We start from the raw sequence: 12,629 nt of genomic DNA on the forward strand, positions 1-12,629 counted from the left end.
AGGTTCAGATTTTATCCAACGTTTTGCAGCTCCTTGTAGTGTTATTGGAAACACTCTAAGCATGACTGCATCTTTGCTTACTCCAACAATGTTGAAGTAGTCAGCTATTTCGAGTACAGCTTCGACATGTTGGTTCGCATCTTCATCTTCTCTTCCGGCAAAAGGAGTTTCTCGTAGAAGGTGAAGAAATTGTCCTTTTAATTCGAAATTTGTTTGGGCTGGTATCGCTGGACGAATGACTCCATGATCATCTCCGTCTCTAGTACGGCTTGTATATTCCTCTAATGAAAGGAGGGCTAGATCGGTCATTGTTTGGTTTTCTCGGATTAGTTGGTGAAACGTGCGTTCGGGCTCTTCTAAAAGGTGGAACGAAAGTGAAATTTGAACTTCGGGTCATATATTAGGGAAATTCTATCTTAAAGTGAATTGATTATATTGCATAAATTATTTATTTAATTTTTGTGTAATACTTTGACTATCAAATAGAGAACAGACAGAGAGAGGCAGCCGGGAGGCAGGATCATTTCGGTGTATATTATAAATATAACTTTTCTGAAATCCAGCAACCAAAACCAACGTACCAATTCCAAACTCTGTTCTGGTAAGTAGAATTACTCGTATTACACGCGAATTAAATAAGGTTATTCATGCAAGATAAACATGGCTCTGATACCATTTGTTAAAAAAAAAATTATTATTTTTTTCTTTTTTTTAAATATAAATTTTTTTTGATATATTTTAAAATTTTTTTTTAGTAAATTTAACAATCTATAATTAACTAAGGAAATTCAACAACCTATAATTAACTTAACTAAGGAAATTTATGCAATACTAAATTAAAAGATAAAAAAAAAATATATAAATTTTTTTTTTTTTTTTTTTAAATTTTTTTTTTAGTAAGTAAGCTTTAGTATTTTAAATAAATTTCGTCTTTTTTTTTAATTTGTTTTTAATATATATTTTTTTTCTTAAATTTAAATTTTTTTTTTTTTTTACGTTAACTAACAAACAATAAGACTAAACCAAATAAAACTGTTTCCCCGGCAATGGCGCCAAAAACTTGATGTGTTAAATTCACTCTAGTCTTAAATTTATAAGGTTGAAATTACCGATACTAGAATTTACTATCGATTTAGGCAAGTGTACCTAATTGAATTTGTAATATAGCAATGGTAAGAACGGATGTCGAACACTTGGGGAAACGAGTATGATTTAATATTAGACTATTTGTCGCTAATTAACTTAAAAGATAAGTAACTTGGGGGAATTTCTAGTAACAAGACAATAATGAGAATTTTAACAATTAAAGTGTAGAATAAATATAGAACAAGAACTGGTTTTTAAAAATCAAGAATGATAAGGATGCTTTCACTTAGATTTAATTCCACCTTTTAGTAATGAATGATTTATATTAAGTGCAATGGATATTATTAGTTATTTACCGATTTCTAAAATTGGTTAAAAATCATGATCTAAATTTTTTACCGTTTTGATAATAAAATTAATTAAAAACAATTGTCATGCAATTAACAATTTTATTAACAATAATTAATTCGTATCATGCAAACATTTGATCAAACTATTCATTTTAGTGGTAGTAAAACAAATAGGAATCGTAAGTTGGTTGTACGATATAAAATATACATGTTAAATTTTTAGTATTTTATTTTGCCCAATTCCTAGAATATTGTCCTTTACTAGTCATAAATATCAATGGTTATGAAAAATTTATGATTCAAGATAATATAATTAAAGTGATCTTTTAAAAATATTAACTTAGTTATGGGAAAATTAATTACAAAAACTTAACATATACAAATAAATGATCAAATATGCATGATAAAATAAATAACAATTAATATCCGAATAATATAAATCAAATCATATTTTCAAGGTTTCATTATCCAAGTGAAAGCAAAGAGAATGTAGCTCATAATTAAGGTTACAACATACATAGAAAACATATTGAGAATGTTAAACATGTCGATAAAACAAACCCGATGTAGTCCCTAATGCCACTGCAATCTTCAATTCCTTAGCTTTTTGACTCTTGAATCCCCAATTGTGGTTCAAAGGTTGGATGGAATTTGGTATAGTGGTGATATGGTAAGAAATTGTATGGAGAAATTTGTGTATCAAAGTGTATGATGGATTTCTTCCTCTTTTTTGTGGTGAAAAATGGTGGTATTTATAGTAAAAATTGGAAGAATTAAATACCAAAAAGAAATAAATTGAGATTAGATCTAATGAAAAAGAATTCAAAAGAAATAAAAAGATGGGAATAAATGGTTGGAAAGTTTAAAGGTGGTGAATTATTGAGTATTGGTTGGAAAGGAATGGGTTTAAAATAGGAAAAAGTGGAGAAAAAATGGTTAAAAATGGAATGGAATCGGAATTGGCAAATCTGGAGCATAAAACGACGTCGTTTAGCTATTGAACAGTATCGGATCGAATTTTGGGTCGGAAACCGGGTCGGAACGGGTCGGCACGCGGACTTTATGTGAGAGGAAACGAATCGGAGTCGGGTCGGAGCCTGGATCGAAGTCTGTTCATGGATCGGATCGATGACGTCATTGATGACGTCACCAGTGGAAAAAAAAGCGCGGATCCAACCCGGGTCGGAGCCGGGTATGGATCGGAAATATCGGGTTAGTCTGTGAGGGGAAGTGGATCGCGGGGCGGACATCGGATCTCGACTCGGGTTCTCGCCTTTTCCGGATCTGGGTCGCGAGAACGGATCAGACCTGTTTTTGGGCTCCGGGTTTTGGGCTAGTTCCGAGTTTGGGCTCAATTTTTGTTTCTTTTCTATTTTTTTTTTCTTCTTTTTTTTTCTTTTGCAATTTAAATTTAATTAAATTAATTTAATTAATATAAATTATTTAGAAATTAAATAATTAATTCCCAATAATTTATTTTAATTAAACCTCATTAATTAATTTAAATTCTTTTTATATTTTTATTTTGTTTTCTCGTCTTTCCAACGCGGCTATCTTTAAATTCTTTGACTTTTTGATCTCGTTTTTCTTCGTGTAATTTCTTTCACTTCTTTTTGCGGATTTTTGCATGTTTTCTTCTCCTTTTTCCTCAGAAATGATTTTTAGCTGTAAAATGGAAATTCAAACTTTATAAGTACCTTTTATCTTAAATCATACCAAAATATAGCTAAAAATACATAAATATCGCTCGAAATATATGTATAATTATTGCGATATCACTAAGTCACATGGAACACAGGCTGGATAATCTCAGAGTGATAGACTTGACCCTATTGCGCAGCTCTTGTTTGAGTCCAACCGTTCTAGGGATGGGTCTTTTACTCGAAGGATTATCTGATCTCTGTTGCATGTGGCTATATTCATGAGGTAGCTAGTTGACATTACTGGGAATCTTTCAGCAGCTGAGGACTGGGTGCATTTGGGAACCTAGGGAAGCCTAAGATATATTTCAGTGAGTTAGTAGTGAGGTTCAGTGAGACTTGGGTGTACCAGTTTGAGGAAGTGACTTGGAGGATTCAGGAGGATTACTGAGGAAAGTATGGATAGGTGTGGAATGTAGTATTGGGCCCGTACTACTGAAAGCACTGGATCCATACTCGAATCAGTAAGAGTCTTGGAGAATCTAAGAAGCTTCAGGGAAGAGTTTGTGACCCAGTTTGGGGACAGAGGATGTTCCAGTTGTTGCAGCTTAGCCTTGGGCAAGTGAGCTAGTGAGCGTGACAGGGTGTCAGACCCTGAAGGACATGATTTCCAAGAGGTTGCAGATGCGAGATCGATTTGGAGCACTTTGAGAAGAGAGATTCATGCTAGGTGAGTATAGTAGAGCGTCCCGGGAAGAGACCCATGACTTCTGATCATCGGGTGAAAGGCCAGCAGGGTCGGAGTCAGTGCAACGCGTACGAGAAAGTGCACGAGGGAGTTTGTCACTCCAAGGGTGTAGACTACTACATGGTAGCTGGGTTGGTCATGTCAGCAGAATGTGATTAGTATTCCTCCAGATGTTGCGGGTATGTCATCTTCTATTGCTACTAGATGGATGTTGGGAATACGTATCGCTTTGGAATTGTGAGTGAGTTTGGATAAGTCAGACCTCGGGTCGGTTTTCTGCTAGTGTCTGGGTTATCAAGGATCATATATGCCATCCTGCATGTCGAAAAGTCCTTGATGAACCCACAGAGGGATGCATCTTGCGGAGTGGGTTCCGCGTGTACCGTTATCATTCCGGATCTTTGTCGGGATCTATGCAGGAGTATTATTTAAAGGATACTCGGTCAGGGTTGGAGTGATAGTTCTCCAGTGAAGTCAGCGTTCAGTGGTTCCATCATTGTTGGGTAGGGTCGTTAGCTGTCTATGGAAGAACTTTGGAGTTCAAGGCACCATCGTTACTAGGGAAGGATTGGTAGCATGAAGATTGTGAAGTCATTTGCGAGTGTTAGACGCATGGGTGTTCGGTCATTGGATGTCCAAGAGAATTGCACTTCTCGCATGGGCTGTGTTCGGTTAGAGTTCAGTGGTATTGCAAGATTGGGAGTGGGAACGAGGATTCGTCAGCTAGAGTGAATATTAAGGTCTTCAATTGACAGCATGTGAGATGGATTGAGGTGTCAGACCAGATCAGATTTAAAGAATACTCATCAAGATTTCCGAGGATGGGAGATCTCAAGGTTTAATCGGTGATTAAACGCTAGCATTGGCAGGTACAGGTTGTCATCAGTGGGATATTAGAAGGCGAGAAGGATTGGGAATCGTTCAATTCTCGCGTGCCGCAAAGACTTAGTCGGATCTAAGTGGGGGAGAAACTTTTTATAAAGTTATCCAACTGTGAGTTTTGGTTGCGCAAGGTGCAATCTCTTGGGCACCTTGTCAACCAGAAGGGTATTCTGGTCGATCCGGCCAAGATAGAGGCCGTGATGCAGTGGGAGATTCCGAGGTCTCCAACCGAGATACGGAGTTTCTCGGGTCTAGCGGGTTATTACCGGAGATTTATACGGGACTTCTCCGAGATTGAGGTTCCTTTGACCCGACTGACCAAGAAGTTGGTGGCCTTTCGTTGGGAGCCTGAGCAGCAGGCAACCTTCGAGACTCTCAGACAACAGGTTTCGGGAACCCAGTTAGAGCTCCAGTTAGGACTCCAGTTCAGTTGTGTGTTAGGTCGAGTGCGTGTTTGACCGATATGGAAAGTGTTGTAAGACTACGGGGGTAGCCATAGCATTCACAAGGTTAGCAGATAGTGCTAGAGTGATGTAAGACTGTGGGTGTAGCCGCATCATTCACTAGGTTGGTAGATAGCATGAGCGCGTTGTTGGGACGCGGAAAGAACAGGAGTACCCACCAGTTCGGGTGCAACAATGAGGGTATGGAAATTCACGGATTGGATTATGGATTTCCCCAGAGGGGTTAGATCTTGTTAAGCTAGTGATAAGACGTTAGGAACGTCACTACAATTATGAGATCACGGAAGCAACAGACTGCTTAAGGACGTGTGAGATAAGGCTACCATTGGTCAGGTAGCAATCACTTTAGCCTTGGATTCGGTAACGTCAGGATTCGACGCGTGGACCCGATCGGTCGGATCAGGAGGTTGTTAGAACCACAATGGCATGATAACTAGTGGCAACTAGTTCCAGAGAAGGATTTCGTTCAGGAGTCGTGTGAGGCGACTAAGTGGGAGTCCTTTGGCTCCGCAGCCAGGCAGAAACCCGATATTTTAGGCAACTGATGGATGAATTGAGACCAGGAAGGTCTCGATAGATTTTGGGAAGAAACTATGTAGCAGCATACTGCTTCAGGCAGCTTAGTGTTCAAGCAGTTCAACGTTTGGGCAGTGTTAGCATTTGTGCTTCAGTTGCGAGTACGGACGAAATAACTAGATGATTTGGGGAGTGATAAGTCACTCCCGCCAAGATTAGTTGAACTTTGGCCAAGTATAAGTGATATGTAAGGATATTTGGGTATGTAACCCTGTCTTATAGTGGGAACCACGAGTAATCAGCAGTTAAGTGGTCAGTTGAGGGATAAACGGACTATATCCAATGATAATGATTCAGTATGGGTGATTTGTTAGGAAATCAGACCATCTCCAGGCAACAGATTTCATACGGAGTAGATGTGAATTGTTGCGAGCAATTCGTTCATCTGTGGGTTTTAGGGCTTGCGAAGATTGGTCACGGCTACCCTAGAAAGGCCAGGGTATGCCCAGGATGGTTACCATGTTACTAGAGTGAGTGGGCAAGTAAGAAATGGTAAGAAATGATTTCGAGGACGAAATCTAATTTAAGTGGGGGAGAGTTGTAACACCCCGTTCATTTATTAAATAAATAAATTAATTAATGAACGAATAGTAGCCCTAAAATAAATAATTATATAGCAAGATGTTGGTTTTGGGAGCCAAATGTTATAAATGGGATTATTCAGGGGTTAAACTGTAATTTCGGGGCTATTATGTAAAGATTTTTAGAAGAGAAAGGGTGGTTCGTAAGTATCAGACCTATTATGAAAAGGTTTTAAGAACTGAGGGCTGTTTAGTAAATTACGGATTTAATTTGAAAAGGATTGTAGAAGTGGGGGTATGTTTGGTAATTTTTAGGGCTTATTATGTAAGGAATTTATGGAATCAGGGGCTAAAAGGTAACATTTGGGTTTAAATTCGAAAAGATCTGGAGGGGAGGGGCCGGTATTGTAAAATGGGCAGAAGTTGGTTGAAACACGGGTGAACCTGTCACCCTCTCATGCAGCCTCCATAGATAAGGGTAACACTAACCCTAACCCTAGGACCCTTAACCTGCCGCACCCTTATGACCCCTTAGCCGGCGCTGTCAGCACCCATCTGTTCCGTTCTCCGACCAGCTAGCAGCCACCAAGCAACCACCCAACCTCCTCCCTTTCCGACTGGTCGAAACTCCATCCAGCTTCCGTCATCAGCCGACCACATTGTCGCCGGTGTGAACCGCCAGCCTCAGCCGCCGCTGTTGTTGCCACCCTTGACCACAGTTAGCAGCCGATGTCGTGCCACTGTTGCAAGCTGTGCTTTGTCCCTCTCGTGGTTGGCGACAATAAGGACCAAGATCGGAGGTCTTCTTCTTCTCCTTCTGTTTTATGCCGCCGTCGCTAGTGACCTCCACCACCTTCGTTTCAACGAACTTCGCCGCCATCTCCGGTCAATAGCACAACTGCTACTGCTTCCGTTGAAGACGTGTGATGCTGCGTGATTGGGAGCCAAAAGAGACCACCGCCACCATCGTGAGGTGGTGGCTGCCGTCCCAAAACTATTGTTGTCGCCGCCGTGAGTCACCGGTACATCTCGCAAATCAGAAGCGTGTATGTGTGTGTTTCATTCAGTGGAGTAGTGTGTGAGTGTTTATTTGGTCGGAAAAGGCATCACCACCACCGTGAGGTGGTGGCTGCCGCCACGTGCCACCGCCGGCCACCACAAGGGTGGTTGTGTGTGTGTGTTTATTTTAGTCTAGTGAGTGTGTTTATTTTGGGTGTTCATTGTAAAAATTGTAAAAGCCAAGAATAATGAAAGAAACTCAAAACCACCACCGTGAGGTGGTGGCTGCCGCCTCCTGCCGCCACCAACCGCCATGTCAGGTGGCGGTGTGCTTAGTTGTGTTGGGATTGCTTGTTGGATGTTTGGACAAAGGACTAAAACCCTAATGGGCCCAATGAAGCCTTAATGGACCCAAAAGCCCAAACATGTGACTAATGGGCCTAATAAACCCTAATTGACCTAAGGAAAACCCTAATGGGCTTAATGATATTCTAATGGGCCTAATAGGCCCAATAAAGCCCTAATTGACCTAAAAGCCCAACAAATTGATAAATGGGCTAATATTTGGATTGGAAACCCCAATTAGGGTTTGGAAAACCCTAATGCCGATAAAACCCTAATTTGGGGAATTAACCGGGACATGCGGGAATTATTTAATAACTTGAGATAGTAAATAATAATCATTGGCAAAGATTGATCTAAGCGATATTGGACTTAATGGATTAAGTCCTTATAGGATTAAGTCCTTAATGGGTTAAGTAGGAAACTTAACCCTAATCATCATTTTATGTGAAACCCTAATTTCACTTGGGTTTATTATTGGGCCTCTCTATTGGGCCTTGATGATTGGGTCATTAATGGGCCATCCAAAGTCAAGCAAATGGTCTAGAATAATTTAATGTGCCTAGGGTAAGGCCCATGTAAGGGGTTTGGGCCCAATTTGGAAAATTGGGCCATAGATGGGCCATAGTTTGGGCCTTAATGATTATATGATGTTGGGCCTTAGAATGAGACCATGTATAGGCCTAGGCCCAATTTGGAAAATTGGGCCATGTGTTGGGCTTTGATTCCTAATTGACTTTGGGCCTATGGATTGGGCCTTGGGCTTGAATAAGCCAAGCTAGGGGTAATGTAGTAATTACCCAAAGAATGTACTTATGGTTATGTAGTGGGACCCAATTATTAATTGGGTGTTATTTTGGTGTTGACAGTTCGGGAATCCGTCATTCAGCAGCTGGGGTTGAGTCTGCGGGACTTTAGCAGAGTGGGATTGTGTCTACGGGACTTCAGCAGTGTGAGGTGAGTTACCTTCCAGTAGCGGTGGGTCTACAGCCACAATGTCGGCCCACTAGTAGGAGTTGTATGTTAGATGATTGTCTTTGTGATAGTCATCTAGGTTTGCTGCTACTTGTTATGTTTTATGTGCTAGCATGTTATGATGTTATTTGATAGTGGTAGTAGGGGGTGGAATAGTCCCCGGTTACCGGTCGATAGGACCGAAGGGGTAGTTTAGTACCCAGCCATGCTAGCCAGATTATGATATATGTGATATGATATTATGTGGTAGTAGTAGGGGGTGAAATAGTCCCCGGTTACCGGTCGACAGGATCGAAGGGGTAGGCTAGCACCCAGATATGCTAGGCAGTATGTGATTTATGTTTATATGCTAGGGTTTTATGTGGTAGTGGTAGGGGTGAAATAGTCCCCGGTTACCGGTTGAAAGATACCGAAGGGGAGGCCAGCTCCCGGTCACCGGTCGAGAGGTCCGAAGGGGTAGGCCAGCACCCAGATATGCTAGGCAAGGTCACCGGTCGAGAGGGCCGAAGGGGTAGGTCGGGCACCCAGATATGCATGGCAGTATGTATGTTATATGGTTGTATGGTATGTGGTATGATGGGGGAACTCACTAAGCTTCGTGCTTACGGTTTAGAGTTTTGGTTTCAGGTATTCGTTTTCAAAGGAAAGGAGTCGGCTTGATCGCAGCGCATCACACTATGTTTTCCGCACATGAGATCTTTGGGATTACACTCTGATATGGTTTTATGATAATATGTTTTGATTATTGACACTTTGGTTTTGACATGAGATATTAATATGAATGCTTTTATACTGATGTTTTTATATAATAACTTAATTAAGATGGATAATATGTGTTTATACATGATAAACACTTACCAAGAAGTTGAAACCTTGAAGATTACTCTTGAAATACAAGCAAAACTTTGAGATCTTTGATGAAAGAGAAGGATGATTTTAGAGATGTTTTGGAGAGAATTTTTGAGTGTGTGTGTGTTGCTCCTACTCTCGGCCGAAGATAAGAAGGGAGGGAAGAAGAGTGCATGGAAACATGAGATTTTGTCTAGTTGTATGTTGAACAAATACCTAGTTATCCTTTAAACAAAAATGAGGTGGCATGGTTAAGATTAATTATCCATTTTCTTTCTTTCTCTTTTTTTTATCTTGGCCGAGAATGGGCTAAAGAGAAAGGAGGTGGATTAACTTGGCCCATTTCTAGCCTTGGTTCGAAATTATGAGGCCCAATAATTACTTTTCGGCCCATTGGGCCTTTACAGTAATTCACGGCCCAAATGACATATAAGAATGGGTTTTATGGTCCATTAGGGTTAATTGGATCAATTATGGCCCAATAAGGCCCATTAAGGGTTAGAATGAATCATTCTAGGCCCAAATGGTCCAAAATGTTATAGATTTATGAATTGGGTCCATTTAGAATCCAAATCGGGTTTCCAAGCCCAATATAGTTGAATTGAATGCTTATTGGTTCATTAGGCCCAATAAGGAAATCCTAGTCCATAATGAACTTCAACCTGGATCTCTAGGGTTTTCAACCCTTAATTGAACATAAGATATGTATTTAAATGGGCATTAATTGATGTTCACTTAGAGTACATGCTTTACAATAGTTGAATGATTTCATGAGAATAGAATTTTCCTAGCTAAAATGCTAGTTGTGACATCTTCCTCTCTCACCATCGAGAAAACAAATGTTATACACCACCTATACAGTCACACAAAGTAAACTCTTAGCTCTCCTTCCAAAACAAGAAGTTTGACCAAAAGTCAACTCAAGCCAAAAGTCAACGGTCAAAGTCAACAGTTAAATTTGACTTCAGTTCACTTGCCATGTCGTGGCCATCCGTGACCATGCTATGACCCACAAACGACAAAGCAGATGCTAAATCCCCAACTTTATCCCTTAAGACTCTCCAAGAGATCAAGATCTCGAACCCTAGGTGCAAAAAGCAAAACATGACATGGACTCAATCATTAAGCACTTAATCTCGAAAATTCCAATTCCATCATCTCCAGAAGAGTTTCCAACACCAAAACTAACCTAAAAATTGGTGCTTTATAGACATGCATGCCCAATGCATGTCTTGAGCTCATATTAGCTAAAAAATGAGGATTATGACCAAAATCCCTTGCATGGTTCAACCAATCCACCATAATTCAAATATAAACCATTAATCACTCCAAAACCCAAAGATTCATGAAGTTGCAACCTTTATGGGATATCACCATCCCAATTAACAAGAACAAGAAGAAAATGGGACAAAACTCGAGATCTAGCAACCTAGCAACATAAAGCTGGAGTCTTGGACACTTACAAAGGTCCAAAATAGTGCTAGGTAGAGGAATGAGAACTTACTTGATGATCCCTGGCTTACTTCTTCTTTTTTCCTCCTTCAAAATCTCCCGAAAACACCAAAGTAAGCTTCAACAATGGAGGAAAAGGAATTAGGGTTTCTTCAGAGTTAAGTAGGGTGGTGGAGGCCGAGGATGAGCAAACCCTGGCCTCCTCGTTCCTTTATATAGGGTGCAAAGCCCGGAAAATCAGGGTTTAAAACATCAGCGGCAGCCACCCCGTGGCCTATACTTGCCACGCCGTGGCAAGTCAAAAGAAACACGCGACCAAAAATGCCTCGTCATGCCGTGGCGATCATTTTAGCGACTCTAAAAAAGCCAAACTTTAATAAAATAAAAATACCTCTAGATTCGGATGTTACAACTCTTCCCTACTTGAATCAGACTTCTTCCTCGAAGCCCGCTGCTAAACATAACTTCGGGTAATGTTATCTCATCTCCTCCTCCGGCTCCCACATCCACTACGAATCCTTTGGGTGTTGCCATTGCACCTTAACTAAGCCCACCACCTTATTGCACAAGGTTTTCATCTGCTTATCAAGGATCACGATCGGTCTCTCTACATAGTTCAGGCGCTCATCTACGTGAATATCATCCAAAGGAACCACTGCATAATCGTCAGCAAGGCACTTCTATAATTGAGAGACGTAGAATATCTTGTGAATCTAACTAAGATCATCAGGCAGATCCAACTAATAAGCAACCTTGCCCACCCGGGCGATAATCCTGAAGGGACCAATATATCGAGGCCCCGACTTGCCCCGCTTCCGGAATCAGATGACACTTTTCCAAGGTGACACCTTCAGAAGCACAAAATCTTCCACATGAAACTCGAGGTTTGATTGTCGCTGGTCAGCATAACTCTTCTGGCGACTCGGCGCAGTATGCAGTCGACCTCGCACCTGCTGAATCAATTCAATGGTTTTGAGTACTACCTCAATACTCCCCATAACCCGATGCCCGACCTCATCCCAGCAAACTGGGTTCTAACATTTCCTCCTTTAAAGCACCTCGAAGGGTGGTCAATCGATATTGGCGTGGTAACTGTTGTTGTAGGAGAACTTGGCCAGTGGAAGATAAGTATCCCAACTCCCGTGAAAATCCAACACATACGCCTTGAGCATATCCTCGAGCGTCTGAATAGTCTTCTCACTATATCAGTCAGTCTAGGGGTGGTATGTTGTGCTAAAAAGTAGTTGAGTACCCAACTCCTCATGAAATTTCCTCCAAAACTTGGAGGTGAAGTGGACATTTCGATCTGAAACCACAAATATTGGCACTTCGTGTCGAGCCACCACCTCCCTGATGTAGAGGTCAGCCAATTTCTTGGCGGAAATGCTCTCAGGAATAGGTCTGAAATGAGCACTCTTGGTTAATCTATCTACAATAACGTAAATAGAATCAACCCCACGTGCCATCCTTGGCAATTTTGTGATAAAATCCATGGTGATCTCTTCCCATTTCCACATGGGAATAGGTAACAGGTGCATCTTGCGTGGGGTCTCTAATGTTCGTCCTTGACTTTCCATCAAGTCAAGCACCGCTCCACAAACCATGTTGACTCCCTCTTCATACAAGGCCACCAGTAACTCAACCTCGGATCCCTATACATCTTCATTGCCCCCAGGTGGATGGAGAACTTCTATTTATGAGCCTCCTCTAGTAGTGTATGTCTAACCTCACCAACAACCGGGACC

The sequence above is a fragment of the Lactuca virosa genome, chromosome 4 (genome assembly GCF_052849685.1).
Source record: "Lactuca virosa cultivar CGN04683 chromosome 4, Lactuca_virosa_CGN04683_v6, whole genome shotgun sequence".
Taxonomy (NCBI): Eukaryota; Viridiplantae; Streptophyta; class Magnoliopsida; order Asterales; family Asteraceae; genus Lactuca; species Lactuca virosa.